At 42.3% G+C, this 14,538-nt stretch overlaps 1 protein-coding gene across 2 annotated transcripts in view; it reads right to left on the bottom strand.

The window, feature by feature from the left end:
- Positions 1-13,207, bottom strand: part of tenm4 (teneurin transmembrane protein 4) — a 678,489-nt gene extending 665,282 nt beyond the window's left edge. For both annotated transcript variants that reach the window (XM_036964775.1, XM_036964776.1), the window contains exon 1: positions 12,834-13,207. The gene's annotated coding sequence lies outside the window, so the exon portion shown is untranslated. The remainder of the gene's footprint in view (positions 1-12,833) is intronic.
- Positions 13,208-14,538: the final 1,331 nt, after the last annotated feature.

Genomic DNA, 14,538 nt, shown 5'->3' with positions numbered 1-14,538 from the left:
TATCTATTATCTAATGGAGGAGTCTACTATAGCTGTATCTACTATCTAATGGAGGAGTCTACTGTATCTACTATCTAATGGAGGAGTCTACTGTATCTATTATCTAATGGAGGAGTCTACTGTATCTATTATCTAATGGAGGAGTCTACTGTATCTATTATCTAATGGAGGAGTCTACTGTATCTACTATCTAATGGAGGAGTCTACTGTATCTACTATCTAATGTAGGAGCCTACTGTATCTACTATCTAATGGAGGAGTCTACTGTATCTATTATCTAATGGAGGAGTCTACTGTATCTACTATCTAATGTAGGAGCCTACTGTATCTACTATCTAATGGAGGAGTCTACTGTATCTATTATCTAATGGAGGAGTCTACTGTAGCTGTATCTACTATCTAATGGAGGAGTCTACTGTATCTATTATCTAATGGAGGAGTCTACTATAGCTGTATCTACTATCTAATGTAGGAGTCTACTGTTTCTATTATCTAATGGAGGAGTCTACTATAGCTGTATCTACTATCGAATGGAGGAGTCTACTGTATATATATTCTAATGGAGGAGCCTACTATAGCTGTATCTACTATCTAATGTAGTAGTCTACTATAGCTGTATCTACTATCTAATGTAGGAGTCTACTATAGTAGATACAGCTATAGTAGACTCCTCCATTAGATAATAGATACAGCTATAGTAGACTCCTACATTAGAGAGTAGATACAGTAGGCTCCTACATTAGATAGTAGATACAGCTATCTAATGTAGGAGACTACTGTATCTACTCTCTAATGTAGGAGTCTACTATAGCTGTATCTATTATCTAATGGAGGAGTCTACTGTATCTATTATCTAACGGAGGAGTCTACTGTATCTATTATCTAATGGAGGAGTCTACTGTATCTATTATCTGACCTTATTGAGGAGTCTAGTATAGCTGTATCTATTATCTAACGGAGGAGTCTACTGTATCTATTATCTAATGGAGGAGTCTACTGTATCTATTTTCTAATGGAGGAGTCTACTGTATCGATTATCAAATGTAGGAGTCTACTGTATCTATGATCTAATGGAGGAGTCTACTGTATATATTATCTAATGGAGTCTACTGTATCTATTATCTAATGGAGGAGTCTACTGTATCTATCTAACGGAGGAGTCTACTGTATCTACTATCAAATTGAGGAGTTTACTGTATATATTATCTAACGGAGGAGTCTACTGCATCTATTATCTAACGGAGGAGTCTACTGTATCTATTATCTGACCATATTGAGGAGTCTACTGTATCTATTATCTAACAGGGAAGTCTACTGTATCTATTATCTGACCTTATTGAGGAGTCTACTGTATCTATTATCTAATGGAGGAGTCTACTGTATCTATTATCTAACGGAGGAGTCTACTGTATCTATTATCTAATGGAGGAGTCTACTGTATCTAGTATCTAATGGAGGAGTCTACTGTATCTATTATCTAATGGAGGAGTCTACTGTATCTAGTATCTAATGGAGGAGTCTACTGTATCTATTATCTGACCTTATTGAGGAGTCTACTGTATCTATTATCTAATGGAGGAGTCTACTGTATCTATTATCTAACGGAGGAGTCTACTGTATCTATTATCTAATGGAGGAGTCTACTGTATCTAGTATCTAATGGAGGAGTCTACTGTATCTATTATCTGACCTTATTGAGGAGTCTACTGCATCTATTATCTAATGGAGGAGTCTACTGTATCTATTATCTAATGGAGGAGTCTACTGTATCTATTATCTGACCTTATTGAGGAGTCTACTGTATCTATTATCTAACGGAGGAGTCTACTGTATCTATTATCTAATGGAGAAGTCTACTGTATCTATTAACTAATGGAGGAGTCTACTGTATCTATTATCTGACCTTACTGAGGAGTCTACTGTATCTATTATCTAATGGAGGAGTCTACTGTATCTATTAACTAATGGAGGAGTCTACTGTATCTATTATCTGACCTTATTGAGGAGTCTACTGTATCTATTATCTAATGGAGGAGTCTACTGTATCTATTATCTAATGGAGAAGTCTACTGTATATATTATCTAATGGAGGAGTCTACTGTATATATTATCTAACGGAGGAGTCTACTGTATCTATTATCTAATGTAGCCTGGTACTGACACCATGAGCCTGGTACTGACACCATGAGCCTGGTAGGACTGGTACTGACACCATGAGCCTGGTAGGACTGGTACTGACACCATGAGCATGGTACTGACACCATGAGCCTGGTACTGACACCATGAGCCTGGTAGGTCTGGTACTGACACCATGAGACTGGTAGGTCTGGTACTGACACCATGAGCTGGTAGGACTGGCACTGACACCATGAGCCTGGTAGGACTGGTACTGACACCATGAGCCTGGTACTGACACCATGAGCCTGGTAGGACTGGTACTGACACCATGAGCCTGGTACTGACACCATGAGCCTGGTAGGACTGGTACTGACACCATGAGCCTGGTAGGACTGGTACTGACACCATGAGCCTGGTAGGACTGGTACTGACACCCTGAGCCTGGTACTGGCACCATGAGCATGGTAGGACTGGTACTAACACCATGAGCCTGGAACTGACACCATGACCCTGGGAGGACTGGTACTAACACCATGCACCTGGTAGGACTGGTACTGACACCATGAGCCTGGTAGAACTGGTACTGACACCAGGAGTCTGTTAGGTATGGTACTGACACCATGAGCCTGGCACTGACACCATGAGCCTGGTACTGACACCATGAGCCTGTTAGGTCTGGTACTGAGACCATGAGCCTGTTAGGTCTGGTACTGACACCATGAGCCTGGTACTGACACCATGAACCTGGTAGGACTGGTACTGACACCATGAGCCTGGTACTGACACCATGAGCCCGGTACTGGCACCATGAGCCTGGTAGGACTGGTAGGACTGACACAGGGAATGTTGATCACTCAGGTGCTTTAACTCAGACATGATATAGGACTTTAAGATCTGACAGGATATAGGGCTTTAAGATCTGACAGGATATAGGGCTTTAAGATCTGACAGGATATTGGGCTTTTAGATCTGACAGGATATAGGGCTTTTAGATCTGACAGGATATAGGGCTTTAAGATCTGACAGGATATAGGGCTTTTAGATCAGACAGGATATAGGGCTTTTAGATCAGACAGGATATAGGGCTTTTAGATCAGACAGGATATAGGGCTTTTAGATCAGACAGGATTTAGGGCTTTTAGATCAGACAGGATATAGGCATTTTAAATCAGACAGGATATCGGGCTTTTAGATCAGACGGGATATAGGGCTTTTAGATCAGACAGGATATAGGGCTTTTAGATCTGGCAGGACATAGGGCTTTTAGATCAGACAGGATTTAGGGCTTTTAGATCAGACAGGATATAGGCATTTTAAATCAGACAGGATATCTGGCTTTTAGATCAGACAGGATATAGGGCTTTAAGATCTGACAGGATATAGGCATTTTAAATCAGACAGAAAATAGGGATATAATCACTGTACCATCTAAACCACTGAGAATCACTGTACCATCTAAACCACTGTGAATCACTGTACTGTCGAAACCACTGAGAATCACTGCACAGTCTAAACCACTGAGAATCACTGTACCGTCTAAACCACTGAGAATCACTGTACCGTCTAAACCACTGAGAATCACTGTACCGTCTAAACCACTGAGAATCACTGTACCGTCTAAACCATTGAGAATCACTGTACCGTCTAAACCACTGAGAATCACAGTCTAAACCACTGAGAATCACAGTCTAAACCACTGAGAATCACTGTACCGTCTAAACCACTGAGAATCACTGTACCGTCTAAACCGCTGAGAATCACAGTCTAAACCACTGAGAATCACTGTACCGTCTAAACCACTGAGAATCACTGTACCGTCTAAACCACTGAGAATCACTGTACCGTCTAAACCACTGAGAATCACTGTACTGTCTAAACCACTGAGAATCACTGTACTGTCTAAACCGCTGAGAATCACAGTCTAAACCACTGAGAATCACTGTACCGTCTAAACCACTGAGAATCACTGTACCATCTAAACCACTGAGAATCACTGTACCGTCTAAACCACTGAGAATCACTGTACCGTCTAAACCACTGAGAATCACTGTACCGTCTAAACCACTGAGAATCACTGTACCGTCTAAACCACTGAGAATCACAGTCTAAACCACTGAGAATCACTGTACCGTCTAAACCACTGAGAATCACTGTACCGTCTAAACCACTGAGAATCACTGTACCGTCTAAACCACTGAGAATCACTGTACCGTCTAAACCACTGAGAATCACAGTCTAAACCACTGAGAATCACTGTACCATCTAAACCACTGAGAATCACTGTACCATCTAAACCACTGAGAATCACTGTACCGTCTAAACCACTGAGAATCACTGTACCGTCTAAACCACTGAGAATCACTGTACCGTCTAAACCACTGAGAATCACTGTACCGTCTAAACCACTGAGAATCACTGTACCGTCTAAACCACTGAGAATCACTGTACCGTCTAAACCACTGAGAATCACTGTACAGTCTAAACCACTGAGAATCACTGTACCATCTAAACCACTGAGAATCACTGTACCGTCTAAACCGCTGAGAATCACTGTACCGTCTAAACCACTGAGAATCACAGTCTAAACCACTGAGAATCACTGTACCGTCTAAACCACTGAGAATCACTGTACCGTCTAAACCACTGAGAATCACTGTACCGTCTAAACCACTGAGAATCACTGTACAGTCTAAACCACTGAGAATCACTGTACCGTCTAAACCACTGAGAATCACTGTACCGTCTAAACCACTGAGAATCACAGTCTAAACCACTGAGAATCACTGTACCATCTAAACCACTGAGAATCACTGTACCGTCTAAACCACTGAGAATCACTGTACCGTCTAAACCACTGAGAATCACAGTCTAAACCACTGAGAATCACTGTACCGTCTAAACCACTGAGAATCACTGTACCGTCTAAACCACTGAGAATCACTGTACCGTCTAAACCACTGAGAATCACTGTACCGTCTAAACCACTGAGAATCACTGTACAGTCTACACCACTGAGAATCACTGTACCGTCTAAACCGCTGAGAATCACAGTCTAAACCACTGAGAATCACAGTCTAAACCACTGAGAATCACTGTACCGTCTAAACCACTGAGAATCACTGTACCGTCTAAACCACTGAGAATCACTGTACCGTCTAAACCACTGAGAATCACTGTACCGTCTAAACCACTGAGAATCACTGTACCGTCTAAACCACTGAGAATCACTGTACCGTCTAAACCACTGAGAATCACTGTATCGTCTAAACCGCTGAGAATCACAGTCTAAACCACTGAGAATCACTGTACCGTCTAAACCACTGAGAATCACTGTACCGTCTAAACCGCTGAGAATCACAGTCTAAACCACTGAGAATCACTGTACCGTCTAAACCACTGAGAATCACTGTACCGTCTAAACCACTGAGAATCACTGTACCGTCTAAACCACTGAGAATCACTGTACCGTCTAAACCACTGAGAATCACTGTACCGTCTAAACCACTGAGAATCACAGTCTAAACCACTGAGAATCACTGTACCGTCTAAACCACTGAGAATCACTGTACCGTCTAAACCACTGAGAATCACTGTACCGTCTAAACCACTGAGAATCACTGTACCGTCTAAACCACTGAGAATCACAGTCTAAACCACTGAGAATCACTGTACCGTCTAAACCACTGAGAATCACTGTACCATCTAAACCACTGAGAATCACTGTACCGTCTAAACCACTGAGAATCACAGTCTAAACCACTGAGAATCACTGTACCGTCTAAACCACTGAGAATCACTGTACCGTCTAAACCACTGAGAATCACTGTACCGTCTAAACCACTGAGAATCACTGTACCGTCTAAACCACTGAGAATCACTGTACCGTCTAAACCACTGAGAATCACTGTACCGTCTAAACCACTGAGAATCACTGTATCGTCTAAACCGCTGAGAATCACAGTCTAAACCACTGAGAATCACAGTCTAAACCACTGAGAATCACTGTACCGTCTAAACCACTGAGAATCACTGTACCGTCTAAACCACTGAGAATCACTGTACTGTCTAAACCGCTGAGAATCACTGTATCGTCTAAACCACTGAGAATCACTGTATCGTCTAAACCGCTGAGAATCACAGTCTAAACCACTGAGAATCACTGTACCGTCTAAACCACTGAGAATCACTGTACCGTCTAAACCACTGAGAATCACTGTACCGTCTAAACCACTGAGAATCACTGTACCGTCTAAACCACTGAGAATCACTGTACCATCTAAACCACTGAGAATCACTGTACCGTCTAAACCACTGAGAATCACAGTACCGTCTAAACCACTGAGAATCACTGTACCGTCTAAACCACTGAGAATCACTGTACCGTCTAAACCACTGAGAATCACTGTACCGTCTAAACCACTGAGAATCACTGTACCGTCTAAACCACTGAGAATCCCTGTACAGTCTAAACCACTAAGAATCACTGTACCGTCTAAACCACTGAGAATCACTGTACCGTCTAAACCACTGAGAATCACTGTACCGTCTAAACCACTGAGAATCACTGTACCGTCTAAACCACTGAGAATCACTGTACCGTCTAAACCACTGAGAATCACTGTACCGTCTAAACCACTGAGAATCCCTGTACAGTCTAAACCACTAAGAATCACTGTACCGTCTAAACCACTGAGAATCACTGTACCGTCTAAACCACTGAGAATCACTGTACCGTCTAAACCACTGAGAATCACTGTACCATCTAAACCACTGAGAATCACTGTACCGTCTAAACCACTGAGAATCACTGTACCGTCTAAACCACTGAGAATCACTGTACCGTCTAAACCACTGAGAATCACTGTACCATCTAAACCACTGAGAATCACTGTACCGTCTAAACCACTGAGAATCACTGTACCGTCTAAACCACTGAGAATCACTGTACCATCTAAACCACTGAGAATCACTGTACCATCTAAACCACTGAGAATCACTGTACCGTCTAAACCACTGAGAATCACAGTCTAAACCACTGAGAATCACAGTCTAAACCACTGAGAATCACTGTACCGTCTAAACCACTGAGAATCACTGTACCGTCTAAACCACTGAGAATCACAGTACCGTCTAAACCACTGAGAATCACAGTCTAAACCACTGAGAATCACAGTCTACACCACTGAGAATCACTGTACCGTCTAAACCACTGAGAATCACAGTCTAAACCACTGAGAATCACAGTCTAAACCACTGAGAATCACTGTACCGTCTAAACCACTGTGACATTTATTTTAATATAACTAGAAATATTGTATTTCCAGCTGTTTGAAGCCAAAACCAAAAGTAAAAGACACACAAACTAAAATGAAGAACGTGAAGCATAGAAATAGTGCACATAGAACATATCAACACTTCTTAGACTTGCTTTACAATGAGAATGGCAGATCTATAACTCACATATCTATGTACATTTGGTCAGGACTCCAAAAAGTTAAAATATACTTTTTTCTTCTTACTGGTGTCCTTTAGTCGTGGTTTCTAAGCAGCAATTCGACCACGAAGGCCTGATTCACGCAGTCTCCTCTGAACAGTTGATGTTGAGTTGTGTCTTGTTACTTGAACTCTGTGAAGCATTTATTTGGAATGCAATCTGCGGCTGGTTAACTCTAATGAACTTATCCTCTGAGGCAGCAGGTAACTCTGGGTCTTCCTTTCCTGTGGCGGTCCTCGCGAGAGCCAGTTTCATCATAGCGTGTGATGGTTTTTGCGACTGCACTTGAAGAAACATTCAAAGTTCTTGAAATTGTCCTGATTGACTGACCTTTGTGTCTTAAAGTAATGATGTGCTGTTGTTTTGCTTATTTGAGCTGTTCTTGTCATAATATGGACTTTTACCAAATAGGGCTATTTTCTGTATAGCGACCCTAACTTGTCACAACGCAACTGATAGTCTCAAACGCATTAAGAAGCAATGAAATTCCACAATTTAACTTCTAATAAGGCACACCTGTTAATTAAAATGCATTCCCGGTGACTACCTCATGAAGCTGGTTGAGAGAAAGCCAAGGGTGTGTAAAGCTGTCATCGAGGCAAAGGGTGTCTACTTTGAATAATCTCAAGTATAAAATATATTCTGATTTGTTTAACACTTTTTTTGGTTACTACATGATTCCATATGTGTTATTTCATAGTGTTGATGATTTCACTATTATTCTACAATGAAGAAAATAGTCAAAATAAAGAAAACCCCTGGAATGAGAAGGCGTGTCCAAACGTTTGGCTGGTAACGGGAACTTCCATCCTGGCATCACAGATTTTAGGGGCTAATCTCAGGGAACTGAATGTTAAATCCGTCACAAGAGACTAGGGAGTTGTTCCTAGCCACCGTGCTTCTACACCTGCATTGTTTGCTGTTTGGGGTTTTAGGCTGGGTTTCTGTACAGATATCAGCTGATGTACAAAGGGCTTTATAAATACGATTGATTGATTGATTGAAGAAGTCTAATCTCAGGGAATCTATTGTTAAATCTGTCACAAGAGACTAGAGGTAATCTGGATGAGGTAAAGCAGAGGTGCGCCTTTAAGTGTCAGTTTATGTCAACAAACGAGGCCTGTGCTCCAGCTTTCTCGCGTGCCAGAGCTCCTTTCAGAGTCTGGCATTGATGTAGAGTGACTGTATTTAGGGCAATGTATGGACAAGTAAAATAGAAGTGTACAGCATTTCACAAACACATGTCAATTTCCTTTCAATTCAAACGTGGCCTCCCTAAAATGTTAAAAAGGTCTTTACAGTTACCCTTATTGACCTGACCACCAACGACTAAACGACTTGGCCGTAAAGTTTTATGAACAATTATGACACAAAATAAGCATCTTATAATAATTAACTCCTGGCAGAGGGAGGGAGGGAGGGAGGGAGGGAGGGAGGGAGGGAGGGAGGGAGGGAGGGAGGGAGACAGAGAGAGAGAGAGAGAGAGACAGAGAGAGACAGAGAGAGACAGAGAGAGACAGAGAGAGACAGAGAGAGACAGAGAGAGACAGAGAGAGAGAGACAGAGACAGAGACAGACAGAGAGAGACAGAGAGAGAGACAGAGAGAGAGAGAGAGAGAGAGAGAGAGAGAGAGAGAGAGAGAGAGACAGAGAACCAAGTCATTGTTTTCTCTCCATTATTGTTGAGATGAGTTGAAACAAGCCAATGGTTTATGAAATGTAACCAACCAATCAGGCAGCATTGCATCTAGATGCCCAATCCCTACACTCTGGGGCATTGTGATAGTACAGCAATTTGATAGTAGACTAAAATATAAAAACATTAATATGTTGATTCTTATTTAATATCTTATTTTTAAATCATATTTTTCACAGCAGTGAAGTTCATTCCTCTCTGCAAAAGAAAAACCAGAACAAAAGCAGCTGATCTGAGCCAGATTGTTTTGTGAGCGGTGCGCCTGTTTGTCTTCATGCCCAGGACTGTGTGTGTGTGTGTGTGTGTGTGTGTGTGTGTGTGTGTGTTGCTGCCGAGGCTGTGGCCCTCTCGTCCCTCATTGCTCATCAAGCTGGACAATTACGGCCGCGAGAAAAACAGGCCATTCCTAGCAAAGGTCAAGCTCCGACGGGACTTCTCATTTAACTCCTCCCTCGCTCTCTTCCTCCGCAGAGCAGAACTCTTGATTCCCCCGGTAGACCTGGGGTCAAGACACCGAACCCACTACAGCCTATTGCAGCACTTGTGGGCTTTTGCACAAAGCAGCCAAGCCCTTAGCTCTTAGGGAGCTCAACTAACAGCAGAGGGTTTGATTCAGCGCTAACGAAAAGAGGACATGATGTGAGGCTGAGGCTTGGGAGCCTTCAGAAATAAGCCTGGCTCTGAATGCAACATACCTATGACCAGATAGGTGATTCAGGGAAGCCTTTTTTACACCGTTTGTGTATGTGTGTGTGTGTGTGTGTGTGTGTGTGTGTGTGTGTGTGTGTGTGTGTGTGTGTATATTCGGAAAGTTTTCTGACCTCTTGACTTTTCCCACATTTTGTTACATTACAGCCTTATTCTAAAATAGATTAAATAAATGAAAGATCCTCATCCATCTACACACAATACCTCATATTGACAATGCAAAACATTATTTTAGATATTATTGCAAATGTAGATTTAATAAAAACAGAAATACCTTATTTACTTAAGTATTCAGACCCTTTGCTATGAGACTTGAAATTGAGGTCAGGTGCCTCCTGTTTCCATTGATCATCCTTGAGATGTTTCTACAACCAGATTGGAGTCCACTTGTGGTAATTTCAATTGATTGGACATGATTTGGAAAGGCACTCATCTGTCTATGTAAGGTTCCACAGTTGACAGTGTCCGTCAGAGCGGAAACCAAGTCATGAGGTCAAATGAATTGTCCGTAGAGCTCCGAGACAGGATTGTGTCGAGGTACAGATCTGGGGAAGGGTACCAAAAAATGTTGCAGTAATTTTTTAATTTTATTTAACTAGGCAAGTCAGTTAAGAACAAATTCTTATTTACAATGATGGCCTACCCCGGCCAAACCTTAACCCGGACGACGCTGGGCCAATTGTACGCTGCCCTATGGGACTCCCAATCACGGCCGGCTGTGATACAGCCTGGAAATGAACCAGGGTCTGTAGTGACTCCTCTAGCACTGAGATGCAGTGCCTTAGACCGCTGCGCCACTCGGGAGCCAACTCATGAGTATTGAAGGTCCCCTAAAACACAGCGGCCTCCACTATTCTTAAATGGCAGAAGTTTGGAACCACCAAGACTCTTCCTAGAGCTGGCTGCCCGGCCAAACTGAGCAATCGGGGGAGAAGGGCCTTGGTCAGCGAGTTGACCAAGAACCCGATGGTCACTCTGACAGAGCTCCAGAATTCCTCTGTGGAGATGGGAGAACCTTCCAGAAGGACAAGCATCTCTGCAGCACTACACCAATCAGGTCTTTATAGTAGAGTGGCCAGATGGAAGCCACTTGTTAGTAAAAAGGCACATGACAGCCCGCTTGGAGTTTGCTAAAAGGCACCTAAAGTGGCTTCGGGACAAGTCTCTGAATGTCCTTGAGTGGCCCAGTCAGAGCTCGGACTTGAACCCGATCAAACATCTCTGGAGATACCTGAAAATAGCTGTGCAGCAACGCTCCCCATCCAACCTGACAGAGCTTGAGAGGATCTGCAGAGAAGAATGGGAGAAACTCCCCAAATACAGGTGTGCCAAGCTTGTAGCATGAAGAAGCACCAAGACTCAACGCTGTAATCGCTGCCAAAGGTGCTTCAACAAAGTACTGAGTAATAAGATAAATGTAATATTTCTGTTTTTTATTTTTAATACATTTTCAAACATTTCTACAAACCTATTTTTGCTTGGTCATTATGAGGTATTGTGTGTAGATTGATGAAGGGAAAAACGATTTAATCAATTTTAGAATAAGGCTGTAATGTAACAAAATGTGGAAAAAGCCAAGGGGACCGAATACTTTCCGAATTCTGTGTGTGTGTGTGTGTGTGCGTGCGTATGTGCGCGTGCGCGCGCGTGTGTATGTATCGGCACGCTTTCCTCATAACAATAACCAACCAATGAATGCTGTTTATTTCCGTATATAAATTAAACAACTGGAAATTACTATGACGCATTAATTATGACACTTCAAAACAGCTAAAAACAACACAAGAACGGCCAAAAATCACTCATTAAGTTCTTTGAACCTTCAATAAAATAAACCACTGTAATAAATAGTTCCCTAGATGATTTAAAGCGTTTGATAATTCAGATATTTCAGTATTGAACAAAGTTGATCTTATATAAGCTAAATGGTGTAGCAATGATTGATGTAATTGATTGATTAAAATCTTCTGGAAGTCCTAGTCCATAATAGTATGAAATAGATATTATTGGCGTTGGGGAGCAAAGCCCACTGATATTAAAATGACATGGCCACCCAAGTCGCATAGCGTCTAGTATGCGCTGTTATTTCGCAGCTAAGAACAAGGATAAACCCTGCGTGTAAAAAGTACTATGAAAATATACAGTACATTTCTGTCATATCTATTATAGGTTCAATTGATCATCCGACTTCATCCTCATCAGGATTCAGACTATTGGAATTGATTGTTGGCTTTAGGTATCCGCCTCGATATAAAAGAGAAGGGAGTTTAAGGGCTCCTCAGGCAGGCTTTAAGATACCTACCCCACGCAAAATGGAACCCCGTGTTGTCTGCCTTGACTCAAATCACTCCCTGCACAAAATTATAGATACATCGAAGCGATACATTGTGAAACATTTGATCAAATTCAAGTGTATTAAACCCGACACGACCTAGACATAGGCTTTGCACCTAGACACAATTAGGCAACCCTGTCCGTAAAGCTACAGTAGCCCGGTAAATGACCATCGTCTTATAGGCGACAGGGACCGTACAGTTGTCTACCAAAGCCGTACATTAGCCTGTCCGTGTCAACATGCACAATTCAGCATTCTCCAGTCGTTAAACTACATGAACATCTCTGAAAATGGGCTCCTTGTGTCGACTACCGATGAGAATTCTCATCTGCAGTTAACGTAGACTTCACGATCCGGTACTCAACCAATAAATCACTGGACTCAACCGGAGCCCGAGCCCTGCACGCAATTTCTGCTGCATGATGCTCGCGTGCAGCTGTTTTGCAACATCATGCACATTTCCCCCAAATAAATAACCTTACCATTCTGAAGACACATCCAACGTATTCACGTCGATATTTCGAATGAATCGCCCCAAGACTAGAAAATGAGTCCGTTCCGGTAGAGTTCTTATTTCTTCCGTTAAAACTGTAGATCAAAACAGCTCTGTCCTCGTCACTGCTGGACTCGCGGAACAGAAATGTATCGCTATCACAGAACCGAAGGGGATCAATGGAAAGAGCAGTTTATGTATAATTTTAAAAAATGAAACAACTACATAACCCGCTGACCCTATCTGTGGTCAGAAAAACAACAAGAAATGAAGATCTGAATGGGAGATAAAGGGCAGGAATAAGTCCCTAAACACACTGACACGTTGAGTCACACAGCGCACGGAGCGTCGGGAAGCCAGACCCAGCAGCGAAAGCCGAGGAATGGCAACCAAGCATACAACTCACGATTTACAAAATTGGTTCGTACCATGGAGGAGAAAAGGGGTGTGCGTGGAGTGGTCGCCCCCTTTGGTACCAATCTACACCTCTCCATATAATATTTCCTGACCGTTCTTATTATCCCTATCCAAAAATCGATGTATCGCAGATGGAGGTAACATTTGGCAGAGTACATATAGCACGCTTTAAACTAGTAGCCTACTGATTGTAGCCTGTTATAACCGTGGAATAGAGGGGGCTATCGGAGCTAACCAACCACAAGAGAAAGCATAACTTCTGACTCAGCCAGGCTATTTTTTTTGTAGGGTTTTCATTAGAAATTCGATAGCCAACATCGATAGACATTCATTTGATAATGAAACATTGTTTGATAATAACACAAAATATAAAATTAACATGTATTACTTAAAGATGTATATTCTACAATGGGGAAATAACTCCACAGAGGTTTGGAAGATTGATTTTATACTAAAATATAAATACATTTAACGTTTTGGTCCCATTTTTCATTAGCTGAAATAAAAACATCCCAGAAATGTTTCATACGCACAAAAAGCGTATTTCTCTCAAATGTTGAACACAAATGTGTTTACATCCCTGTTAGTGAGCATTTGTCCTTTGCCAAGATAATCCACCTGACAGGTGTGGCATATCAAGAATCTAATTAAACAGCATGATCATCACACAGGTGAACCTTGTGCTGCGGACAATAAAAGTGTGCAGTTTTGTCGTACTACACAATGCCACAGATGTCTCAAGTTTTGAGGGAGCGTGCAATTGGCATGCAGGACTGCAGGAATGTCCACCAGAGCTGTTGCCAGATAATTGAATGTCTGGTAGTATGTCCAACTGGCCTCACAACATCAGATCGATCACGTGTATGGCGTCGTGTGGGCGAGCGGTTTGCTCATGTCAACCTTGTGATCAGAGTGCCTCATAGTGGCAGTGGGGTTATGGTTTGGGCAGGCATAAGCTATGGACAACAAACACAATTGTATTGAATCCATGACAATTTGAATGCACAGAGATACCGCAACGAGATCTTGAGGCCAATTGTCGTGCCATTCATCCACCGAAATCACCTCATGTTTCAGCGTTATAATTCACGACCCCCATGTTGCAAGGATCTGAACACTTCCTGGAAGCCGTTCTTCCATGGCCTGCATTCTCACCAGACATGTCACCCCAATGAGCATGTTTGGGATGCTCTGGATCGACGTGTACGACAGCGTGTTCCAGTTCCTCCAATATCCAGCAACTCCGCACAGCCATTGAAGAGGAGTTGGACACCATT

This window comes from Oncorhynchus mykiss, chromosome 27 (genome assembly GCF_013265735.2).
Source record: "Oncorhynchus mykiss isolate Arlee chromosome 27, USDA_OmykA_1.1, whole genome shotgun sequence".
Lineage (NCBI taxonomy): Eukaryota > Metazoa > Chordata > Actinopteri > Salmoniformes > Salmonidae > Oncorhynchus > Oncorhynchus mykiss.
The sequence above is the reverse complement of the archived record's forward strand: the minus strand, read 5'-3'. Positions and strand labels throughout refer to the sequence as shown.